Source organism: Falco peregrinus, chromosome 4 (assembly GCF_023634155.1).
Source record: "Falco peregrinus isolate bFalPer1 chromosome 4, bFalPer1.pri, whole genome shotgun sequence".
Lineage (NCBI taxonomy): Eukaryota > Metazoa > Chordata > Aves > Falconiformes > Falconidae > Falco > Falco peregrinus.
In genome coordinates, this window is record NC_073724.1 from 41980449 (window position 1) to 41992461 (window position 12013).

Sequence of the window (12013 nt, forward strand, 5' to 3'; positions counted from 1 at the left end):
TTTTCTCAGCCTGTGGGTTTCCAGGAGCTGCTGGCGTGGGGAAGACAGCGGTGGGCATTCAGAGACCAAGGAAAGTCAGGATGCCCTGCTAGGGTAACAAGTCCTCTACGTCAATGTCTGGAGCAACTGGATTTGTGTCAGTACTCCTAGGCACGTGCCAGAACATTTCATTAGAGGTGGAAGATCTACAAGGTGGTGCCATGGTGATGACAAGCAAAGAGAAACATGGGAGGCAGGTCTTCAGGCTGGGCTAAGTGGGGAGCTGAGCACCAGGGTGCTGAGGGCATGGCAGCCTGGGGCCCTGCGAGGCAGTGCTGTTCCTGCCGACGGGCTGTGGAGCTCCCAGCAGGGCTTCGCTGGCCTGGCATGAGGTGTGCAGCAAACGGGGAAGAGACTGGGTTTGGGTAGAAGGCAGCTTCTGCTGAAAGGGAGGTTTCCACAGAGCCAACATGCTGGTGGGGAGCAGAGCTGAGCTGCTGCAGGGCTGAGGCAGCTGTGGCATGGTGACAAGGAGCTGGCATGAGTGGCTCTGCAGACACACAGGGCCTCGCTCTGTCTCCATCTGCCTCCTCAGCTGCTTTATACATGGCTGACAGCGTCCCAGGCCAAGCTGAGCAGGTGTCAGCTGCCTTTGCTGCACCGAGGGCAGCTCCTCCATGCCACTGATGACAGCACTGAGAGGAGACATCGGGGAGGTTTTGTGGTGAAAGGACCGCTTCACGTGTGGGTGAGCTGCCTGATGCTTTTCAAGCGGAGCATCCCTTGCCTCCACAGCATGATGGCCATGAAAGAGGATCAAGACAAGCCTCAAATGGCCCAGCAGAGCCCTGGGGAGCCCGAAGCCAGCAGCCGGGCACTCCTGACAGCACGCCAGCCTGTGGCTGGACCCTGCTGCTTGAAAGCGGGCCGGGTGCCAGCATAAGGGAGTGAAGTCCCCGAGGAGGGGACCAGCAGGGCAGGGCAGGGCATAGCAGCTGAGCGGGGTGGGGGCAGGCATGCCCGGGATTTGAGCAATGCTCTGGGCTCTTCTCCCAGCAGCGTGGCAGGCGTGTTTCTGCCCAGGTGGGGGGCACTGGCGCATGCGATCCTGAATGATTTTCCTGAGCTGCCTTCCTTTGGGGAGGGTGGCTGAAAGCACTAGGGCCTTGCCTGTGCCAGAAAGCGGTGCTAGCATTATGCGGGATGCCTTCCCTGAGTAACAAACCTGGGAAGGACAGGGTGGCCAACTTGAAGGACACACAGACACTGCAAACCTGAGCGCCAGTAAGCAAAGGCTCTCCTGCTGGCCTCCCTGCCCACCCCAGCAGACCTTGCTGGCACTGGAGGTGTGTGGGCAGAGCTGCTCACAGGGAAAATGGAGGACTTCTGGGGGGTCTGTAATGCCTAATGGGCCCGTAGTCACAATGCCAGTGTGGCAGATGGGCAGGTGGTTACCTCTGCTTTTGACGTGTAGGCTTGCCATAGTGCCTGCAAGATCCCCAGCATGCGCATACATAAATACGCATGCTCTTGTGACCGCTTTTTACATTTAACAGCTTGGCTGGGTGCAGCTGCGTTTTGGAAAATGCAGTGGACGCTTCATCCTGTGCCTGACGCAAAGAGACGCGGAGCTCTCCATGCACTCGGAAAGTGGTCAGCAGCGAGAAGGGACCGACAGCAATTGCTGTTCTTCCCAAAAGTACCCTTTCTCTTTTTAGTGCAGTAACTGTTTATTCCTTCAGAGTGATTTTCATTAACATCGTTACTACCCTGTTGCAGCAGAAGCTTAATCTCCCTGAGACAAGAGCAGCTGAGTAGGAGTGAGTCACCCTGGTTCCAGTAAGGAAGCCCCTTCAGGAAGCCTCTCTAGCAATGTTGTCCTGTGCAGCCCCGATCTGCCACCGAGCTATTCAGCTTTAACAATGCTGACAGTGTGTAATACTGCCCCGGAAACCTTCAGAGATTGCTTGTCAGACAGAGCCCGTGTCTCCAGTGCCCAGGCAGCTAATCTAGCGGCAGGCAGATCTCTGGTAAGGAAGCCAAGGGAAAGGTGGTACCCTCTTAGCTATAAATGGCAAGGGACCAAAAGGTGCTGGAGTCATTTCATGAGCATCCAATGGCAACCTGGAACACAGTCAGAAAAAAAGGGACTGCCTCTGGGGATCTTAAAGTCAGCTGAAAAAATGAGCTGCTAAAAACAATAGTGATGCTGTAAGTGGCCTAGGGAGGGGGGAGGCTTCTAGGGCAGATTACAAGCCTGAGAGCACAGTGAAACCGATCAAGAAGCTGCCACAGAGGAGGCAGCTTTTGAGCAACATACCAAGCCTGTAACGGAAAGTGCTTGGTGTTCCACAAGCCTTTGGCCTCAGAATGATACACGTTTTTCAGGATGGATGAAGGGAGAAAGTGCATTTGCCATTATTTTTTAATTATAATGGAGTGCTCTGTAGTGATAGGTAGTTTCTATTGCATAGGCTGTCTACAGCAGGGGGTGGCCCGCTGGCAACCTTTTCACCAATAAGGCTGTCACAAGAGGATTACAGAGGAAAGGATGGAAAATGTTCTAAGGTACTGCTATAATGCCACAAAAAATGAAATGTTACTACACAAACTGAGCCTTTCCATTTTAGTGCTCAGCTGCTACTAAATTACAGTTTCTTAGAGCTGCATTTCCATTTCTTTGGGTACAAGATATACAATATACAGCTTGTGCTGCACTGGTGGCCAGGAGGTATTGTTCCTGCTGTTCTTGCTGGGCCCTGAGATGCAGGCCTCCCAAGATGGGTCACGGCATAGCTGCTGGGCTTATCTGGGACTCAGGGCATGTGGGTTTGGTTCCCTGTGCAGTCACAGACCTCCTGTGTGCTCAGGTAAGTCATGTGGACCAAATTTGCTGAGAGGCTGAGCTGGTGTTGGAGCATTCCTAATTTCAGAGGGAGTATGCTGGAGGGTTCAGTCCTCCAGATTAGATTTCTGCTTTGGTTCTTTTCCTGTTAACTTCCCTCTTCTCTGCCTTAGTCCGACCACTTTTATTTGGGTTGCGAAAGTCTTTGGAATAAGTATCTGAAGTGTCTGGCAGACACAAGGGGGCTGTTACCTTGCTCAGCTAGTACTTGGCTGTCCATGCGGTGGGTGGCAGAGAGGAGAAGAGGGAGCCTGAGGTATTGATACCCAGTATGGCTGCCAGCCTCCAGCTAGCTCCTGGCCTGGTTGTGTAGCTGTGACATGGCCTCTCTGTGAACCTGATAGTCCACCCATGGGTAATTAGTGAGACCCATGCAAGCTGCTAAGAGTAGCTATCTTTGCAAAGTCCTACGAGGCCTTTCCATCCCAGGAGATGTTGATCCTGCCAGGTTACAGAGAACTCAGTGGAAAAGGCGGCCCTGGGCATGCTGGTCCTGCCTGTCTGCAGACCAGCTTGCACAAAGCAGTCTGAATTTGGGCAGTGTGAGCTCTCTTGGGCTCGTGCTATGAAAGCAGGACACGGATGCCAAGAGGAGCAGCTCCTGTATTGTGGGGAGGGCTAAAACTGGTGTTCCTGCTCTCAGCGGCATAGGTTATGGGAGGGAGAAGTGCTCCAGCCCTGTGCTCCTCTGCCCCTCTGGATGGGAGACTGCAATAATCCTAAATGAGGCTTCTAAGATCCTAAATGAGATGCTAAGATCCTAAATGAGAATGAAGCAATCCTTTCTGGATACTTTGAGGGAAGACAAAAGGACAAAGGGTGTTCTGGCACCAAGAGGGAGAGAAAAAAGAAATTTGCTTCCAAGGATTCAACCCTTAAGCACAGTGACGTAGAAAGAAGGAGATTCTGTTTACAGAGGAAGTGAGAAAGGAAATTAGCGTGGGGGAGGAAGAAGCAGCTTGCTAACAAAAGCTTGTCCTTTGGGGCAGGGCAAAGAGGTAGGTCTGCTCCCTGTGGAGCTCCTCTCCCAGAAGCAGAAACCACTGTCTGGCTGCATTGCCTTTGGCACTGGGGCACTGCTGTTCATGGGCCAGGCTTTGAGGAGGCCTGTGTGTGCACTCCTTCATGCTGCAGCATAGCCAGACCTGGCTCCCTTCCCTCCCCTGGGGGGTCAGGGCAGGATGCTTTTTACACATTGAATCTGTTCATTCTTGAAGAGCTCACTTCCTTGGAAAGTAAGAGATACAGTTGGGGAGCAGACAACCTAAGACTTGGAATGTGTCTTGGAAATTGGAAAATGTCCCATTTGTTTTGTTCCCGCTGCTGGTGGGAACCTGGAGAAGTTGGTTGGGTCTATGGCATCATTCTGGCTGTGGATCAGCACATCTCCCAGACCTTCAGCCAAGTACAGCATGTGTTAGCGCTGCCCCTGCAGCCCTCGTCTCTCTGTCAGGTCTCAAAAAATTCCTTCCTTCATTTCACAAGGTCTTAGAGCAAGCTCCGCATGCCGCTGAGCCTGCTGGTAGCTTCGGACAATGTATCTAATAAGCTGACAGCAGGGTAGCTGCAGTGATGCTATCCCAAAGGGGCTGCAAATCCTGTCTTAACCAAGCAGGCTGATATTTCAGCTTCTCTGCATCAGCAATGAGCGTGGGATTGCTGCAGGGGATAGAGCAGAACTGAGAAGGAAAAACAGCAGCAGCAGTGACCCGGTGCTGCATAAAGTTACCTGGCCCGCTTTGAGTGACCGAGCCAGGGCACCAGGAGCTGCCCAGCTGCAGCAGGGTGCCTCCTTCTGTCTGCTCCATGGCCACAACGTGCAGAGAGAGGAAGGAAAACAGACAGGTAGGTGCCGTGACTTTCTGTTTATCCTGACCCTCTCCCAAGAGCTCGCTGTGGTTCCCTTCCTTCCTCTGCCCTGCAGGGGATGCTTTTTTTGCTTTGAAAATATCACTGTCCTTGAATTCAGAATAGCAGTCAAGGCCAAGGATGCAACAGGGACAGGGCAGAAGGTCTCGTAGGTGTCTGTGACTGACGATGGGAATCTTTCGATTTCTTGCCCTTTCTACTCCTTTCCACAAAGATAGGCATCTTCCTTTCAGCCCTCTTTCCTCTCCTGGGCATTAAGGACTAGAAAATGCATATGGGCCTTTGTATGGAAAAAGGCTGAAAACTGCTGTAGTGGCTGGGATGCAGCTGTCTCTTGTCAGCAGTGCTACATCTGATACTTTTCTGATTTGGACTTGTGCGAATGAGCACGCAGAAAACCCTTTCAGTATCACGCAGATAGTGCTATCAACTGCAGGACTTCAGGTGCCAGCACCCTGGTGGCAGGGGACAAGGACAACATCAGCTCCTATTGCATATTGTTTAACAGATTTTCTGCTCAAGGCCAGAACTAATTTGCAGTTGAGCAGCAGAGGAGCTGTCTGCAGGCGGCTGGCTGGATTCAGGGGTGACTCAGCTTGCTAAGCATGTGTTCACTCAGATCTAGTAATCTCCCAACTCCTGCTTGACTTTTCTATCTTACAAAAGTATTTGAAGAACTAACTGAAAGTATGTGCTCAGTAGTACAATACAGGGTATGGGTTTCCGTGAACATCCCAGGTTTTCTCTTGAGAAAAGCAATACGGAAAGTCTCAATAAAAAAGTTGAACTAGTTTTTATTCTTTCTCTCTTTGTTTTCCTTTGTGGGGTAAGACTTACAATATGGAGCAAAAGCAACAGTACAAAAGGACAGAAATGGGAGTTTGCCAATAGAGAACTGAAGCAAAATGTAACCTCAGCATTGGTGATGTCATTTTTCAGATGAGAAGCACTGAAAGCATCCCAAGCCATTACCAATGCTCTCCTCCTTACCTGTCATGTATGCGGAGTCAACCCCATGTGTGAGCACTGCTAAGCAGATCTCCACCTGCGTTCCTGCAGCACGGGTTTCTGCATTTGCCCGTGTATGCCTAGAGCGTATCTCTTGGCTCATTGGGCTGAGATGCTCTAGAGCTCTTTCCCAGGCAGTTAAAAGGAAGCCTGTATGTCCTTCCAGGAAGAGATCAGGGAAAGCAGTGGGAGATTTTCAACACTGATTTCTTCCCTCACCTCCTCTGTGCAGCCAGGCAGCTCAGGACATAACCTTTGGCCTTGGCCTCACCAGCTAGAAGAAGTTTCCCAGGCCAGAGTCCTTCTGTGTGGAAAGGTAGTGAGGTAAGAATGAAACTCACGTGACTGCAGAGAAAACGGTTACTGATCATAAAACCACCTTTTGATGGCCAGTGTGACCTTTCACAAGAGCTGCCCCCTTGGAGTTTTTTGTAGTAGGTAAAAATACATCCCTGTCCAGTGAGTGCATGTGGGCTTCTTGCACCTGTAAGATGCCCTCTTCCTGCAGGTTAGGAGGAATTTGACGGCTTCCATAGTATATACCAGCATCTCAGTGGGGATGTTCCACTGATCTTTGCTCCAGCAGAATTAATATTTGCTTCATCTATTTTGAGATAAATAGGAAATTCCAGCAGCTGTCATCTCAGAGGAGTACTGCAGAAGGCTATGGTTAAAATCCAACATTATGTTGACCTCCTGGGACTGCCAGGCAAGGCATCTCTTTACTAATGATGACATTTTAAAAAACACTCTGAAGGTTTGATCTTGATCCCATTGGGCGTTTTGCCATAGATCTTAATGGCTCTGTGGCTGATCTCTTAATCTCTAATGCACCTGTGCAAACTTGACAGTTTATTGCAATTTCATGCTTTTTGGAAATTGTCTCGCACTAATGCCATCAGAGAGAGCAATTTTTAAGGTCATTAGCTCAGGACATAACAAATAAATACTGAGAGAAAACAATCTGTAAATGTCATATTTGTTTAACACCGAAAGTAGCTCCTGAAGAGCACTTACACTTACGTCTAGAGACAGCATGAAGATTACATTCTGTGGCTTGAAAATGTGGATCTGATGGAAGTCAAAAGAGTATAACATAGTTTTTTATCTTCTCTGCTTTGTTCCCCATCTCCTCATTGCTCCCCATGCATCTGTTGTTTGACTTCTTCAACAATCCTTAAATTCTCAGACTACAGACCAGTGCTCAAGGCATAACTGAAGGACTTCAGGTTCTGCTGCTGAGATTTGATAACTGTGTTTTTTGCTCTGAGGGTAAATAATACTTTTTAGCTGCTATTCCCAATAAAAGGAATTGGGGTGAGTGGGAAGTGTTATCCCTTCTCCGTATCAGTAGAAAAGACAGAGGCCCACTAGCGTGACCTGATGCAAATGCTTCCTGAATGAAAAAAAGCAGAAACAGGCACAACCTTTATCACTTGAATCAGGTCTGTTTCCTCAATAATTACACTTCAAACTGACTTCCAGGTTTGCCAGTGGTTTTGCTTGTGGAGGCAAGCCTGAACCCGTGGACACAAATGGGCATTAGGATGGGAAAATCAGTAAAAATGCACATAGATACTCACTTTGCTAGGGATTAGACTGGGGGAACAAGAGGAATGTGAGGAGTCTGTAAGCCCCTTGCCCTCCTGTGTCCCCACAGCAGCTCTGCCTTGCAGGGTGCATTTGCTATGTGGTGTGATGGGGAGAGGCCACCCAGCCCAACTGCTGCTGGAACATCAGCATCTGCCTGACGTTTTGCCCTGAGTATTTTGTGGTCACTGATACATTTTTATTTAGGCTAGAAAAAGGCTTCCCTTTAGGTGGTCTTCCAGCTGCCCTTGAAGAGGATCTCTGAAGATCAGAATACTGATGTCACCACAACTTCAGTGCACGGCCTGATTTTGTCAGTAAAACCTTCTCCTGTGGCCCATATTGGTCCATTCCAACTAGGTAGGGTGTCCCCACCATGAAAGCAGATGGGGGCACTGACACACTCCTAATGGTCCACGAAGGTGGTCTTAAGACCTCTTCTGCTTTTCCCCGCGTGTGTGCAAGCAGGTCATGATATTGTGTTCCAGTTCCCCAGAGAAGAGGCTTTGTCCTCTCTGTCACCATCTACCCTTCCTCTCCCCATTCTCAGCGCAGGATACACTCTCCAGAAGTACTGGAGCATCTGCTTGTGGGCAGCACAGATTCACAGATTTAAAAGAAACCTGACTTCTCTCTTGAGTGATTTTTGGAAGATTTGTGGGAAGTCACTCACAGTGGCTTTCCCTTTGGTAAACTGTAAGTGGGAGACCAGATCCTCAGCTTCTGAGATGGAGATTTAGTAAATATTCACCCTGTCCTACTTCAGGCATCTGAGCTGACAGATTAGTCAGCTCTCCAGAGACTGACTGTAGCCCCAAGTGAGCCATTCAAAGCACCCAAGTGTTTCTTGGTTTATGCTGAGTATACAGGCAGTTGGGCCTCCTACAGTGGCGGGTGGATTAAAAACGCTTGGTGTCCAAGATAAATGGAGAGAAATACACATTTCTTTATATGCTACAAGAACACCAAGCTATCTGCAAACCCAGATAAGCTTCAGTAATGGGCAATTATTACAAGGCATTGTGTCACACTTGGGTTAAGCATGACAAGAATTTCCACAATGTAAGAAGATGTCAGTGTTTGCTGAAAGTACGTGCATATTTTTTGCTTGCTTAATATATTTATTTGTTCATGCTGGAGAAAGTTAACACTTTAAATTTCTATTTTACAATGTAAACATTAGTCTGCTAGCTAGTTTTTCTTTTTGGCCAGGTTTCTTTAAATATTAGCAACGTGTTTAATGGTTACTTCATTCATTACACTTTTATACATTCCCTTAATTGATCTTGTAACCCAGCAGGGCAGTAGAGGCCTGAAGTGGGACTTCACTCCCATCATGATGACGTCTGTTTGCTTTTATCAAGCCTGGTGACTCAGTTTCAATTGATTTGTACATCCAGAGTTTCAGCCACGCTAGGGTGTAGATGCAATTTCAAATAAAGAGAGACAAACTAAAACGAATGTAGAAATGATGCCAGTTTTGTTATGCTAGAGGATTTGGTGTCTTTGCAAATTCAGCTTCTGTAAAGGGCTTAAAATTTTGTCTGGTGGAAATATGAAATGCCAGGATTTGCTGTCCAAGTGGCAGGTGCAAGATGTCGAAACCTTCTGGGTGCTTAATGGCCTGACACTCTGCCATAACTCACATCAGCAGTAATCCAGACATTCCTGCCCAAAATGTGTAGTTGATCAGCACTAAAAAAACAGCAAGGACTGTGTCTTCCGCAGGCAGGTTGTTACCACTGTGGCAGGGACTGTGCAAAGGCAGCGGCAGCTATATTGGGCAAAATCACAACTAATAATCCAGAATCCCATCTCCAGCAGGGAACACCACCAGATGCTCTCAAAAAAATTGCTGAAAGACTGGGGAATAGGTATGTTTCATAGGAGGAGGAGAGGGATGGGACAGTTCTTGAGCCCCACTGTTTGCTCTGATCTGTACTCTGAAGCAAGAGCTGGCCCCTTGCCCTTTGCCAGACGTTCCTTGGCCACTGCCTCATGCTCTGGCAGGAGAAGGCACTGTGGTGTCACTCCTGCCCCATAACAACCCCTACCATCACCCCCGATGTGAGGGGTCAGCCTGACCCATGGTCTGTGCTGTGTTGCCCTCAGCAGGGCCTTGTTGAGTGCTGCCAGGAGACACATGCTCCATACCTGGGCCCTCCTCCATCACATGGCAGGGTGATCCCATCCCGTGGCCTGGTGGTGGAGCAGCTCCGAGTTTGGGGGGGAAAATCGACTGAGTGTCACCGGAAGGGTTATAGACACTGCAGCTGGCGCTGGAAATCCCTGAAACACAGGTGGTTGTAGGCTGGAAGGGCATTCAGGAGAGGCATCGTATGTAGTTGCCCTGTTCATGGAGAGCCAGGGGGAGCTCAGCCAGGCTGTGCTTTTGCACAGTCGCATCTTTGGCAGCACTGCTGGCTTCAGCGGTGGATGCCATCAGCTCTGCACCTCTGCCTCATGCTGGGGCTCACCTGCCTTCTGTTGGGCTGCCCACCTGCTTTTGGCCAGCACTGTCAAGCAGGTGGGACACCTGAGCTAAGTCAAAACCCAAAGACTCTTTGTTGTGTTTTTGTTTTAATTACTTTTCTGCTGGATCCAGTCCCCTATGCCATTTCAAAACATGGCCCCACAGACAACGGTGCTAGGTAGTGTTGAGGGGATTAAGAGAGGGCAAGAAAGGAGGGCAATGTTAATTGCCTGAGCCGGTGATGCTGCTGATGGCTTTGATTGCGAAACCATAGCCTGTTAGTCCTGGTGTTATTATGTCCACAGGAACCTTTGCAGTTAAAACCTCAGCTGATGGCAACAGCACTCTGGTAAAGGTAGAAGTGTGCTGATTTGCAGCAGCAGCAAGTAACTCCAGAGAATACCCTGTGGCTCCAAATACTCCACATCAATCCTACCCAGCCTGTGAACACGTTGTTGTCCTGTGGCAATGAGTTCTGCAGGCTGCCGGAGCTGTGCTAGTCTTTGTAGTAGTACAGGTACAGATCTGAAAAAATATTTTCTCACAGTTCGCATTAATAAAGCTAACGAAACTCTCCCCAGCACATCCACTACTGGCATTTTTCCAGGTTTGAATACAAGGTTTTTAAAATCCCTGCGGTTTTTATATTTTTATTTCTCTGTTAGGAAAAAAGAATATGTATACCTATATAACTATATTAATGTGTATGTGTGCATATATATATATATATATATATAAAACTGCTGAGAAGAATGAGCCCTGCTGTCGTAACAATTTTAAGCAAGAAATGGTTCCATGAAAAGCAAAGAACACATCAGTTTAAAGAAATGCTGGTATAAAATAGTTGTGCAGATTCTTCTGTGTGCTCTGATTGCTGTGCAGCTTTCCGGGAATTCAGTGCAGCCATAAGCCCAGCTTATGGATGGCAGCTAATGGCTCAGAGCTGTGGCTCCAGGTGTGTAGCTGGATCAGTAAATTTGCCCATATATAAAGAAGAGATTTTTCAAATGCAGAGTGGAGTCCCCTGCTGCTTGTGAAGCCTTCCTGTGTGTCCTTTGAAGGCCGTAGCAATCAATACATGACACGTGACAGCAATCATATATTGATTGTGTATCTTGTCTATTGTATATTGCATATATTGTCTATCGCATATACTCTCTATTGTATATCTCCCTTTTTGCAGCCTGGCATCCCACGATTCATTGATCCTTTGGGGCAAAATTTCCCTTTGGAAATGGAGCAGCCTTCTGTGTCTCCAAAATCACCAGTCTCCCTGGAAATCTGGGAAGCAGGTCACTGAATAAAACAAAAATGTAGGTCTGATGGATTTTTTACACCTGAAAACCCCAAACGAAGCAGCCACTTCCCAGCTTGCTGTAACAGCGATGGGCCCAGCACAGGGGGACAGGGTGGGACTGACTTCCTGGCGGTACATTCCTTGCTGAATTACGGGCCTAAGGCAGAGACCTCATTTTCTCCAGATGACTCTCAGGAAATACCCTCCCCATCAGCTATTATTGCCTAAATAATAGGGAGGGAAGTGCAACAGACTTGAGCAATATCTGAGGTACTCCATAGGGCACATCCCAAATCTGGTGTAGGGCAAGGCTGCTAAGACAACTGATTATAATGTCACTCGGTGGGTGTATACAGTTCTCTTTTTGCCCCAGAGTTCTGAGGTCTTGTGGAAAAATACAGATACTTGTTTAGAAATAGGTAACTTGTTGAAAAGGAACATTACAAAATCTCTTCCTAAGCACGGGCCCGTCCTGTCAACATTCGTGCATAGATTTAACTTCAATAATGGTGCCTCTAGGTAGGAAAATGTGTACAAATGTTTGCAGGATTAGAATCTTAAACGTTAAGTTTCCAGAAAGTCCAGTCCAGGAAGGGAAAAGCCTGTCAAGGGAGAGGTCTGCTGGGATTTGATTTATGAACAGGACATCCTGCTTAGTTCTGAGATCTTGCAGATACGATTCTAGTGAGACCGCCGGGTTATTGTGGTGGCAAAGAAAAGGAGCTCACCCTCTCCTGTCTGCCAAAGGCACTCAAACCTGTCTGGGCATTGTATCAGTGCTAAACATTTGGCATTCTTTATCACATTTCATCATCACTGTTTAGTAAGCAATGTTAAAAATGCATGGTATGTGTGCAGCTCCATGCAAGCAGATTGACATGTCTGTCATTAA

General features: G+C 48.2%; 1 protein-coding gene across 3 annotated transcripts in view; it reads left to right on the forward strand.

Moving 5' to 3' along the window:
• The window catches only part of HSF2BP (heat shock transcription factor 2 binding protein), an 85236-nt gene that overhangs the window by 39836 nt on the left and 33387 nt on the right, over positions 1-12013 (forward strand). The window contains exon 8 of one of the 3 annotated variants that reach the window (XR_008746770.1): positions 11008-11137. The exons of the other annotated variants lie outside the window; for them this stretch is intronic. The gene's annotated coding sequence lies outside the window, so the exon portion shown is untranslated. The remainder of the gene's footprint in view (positions 1-11007; positions 11138-12013) is intronic. 3 annotated transcript variants of the gene reach the window in all.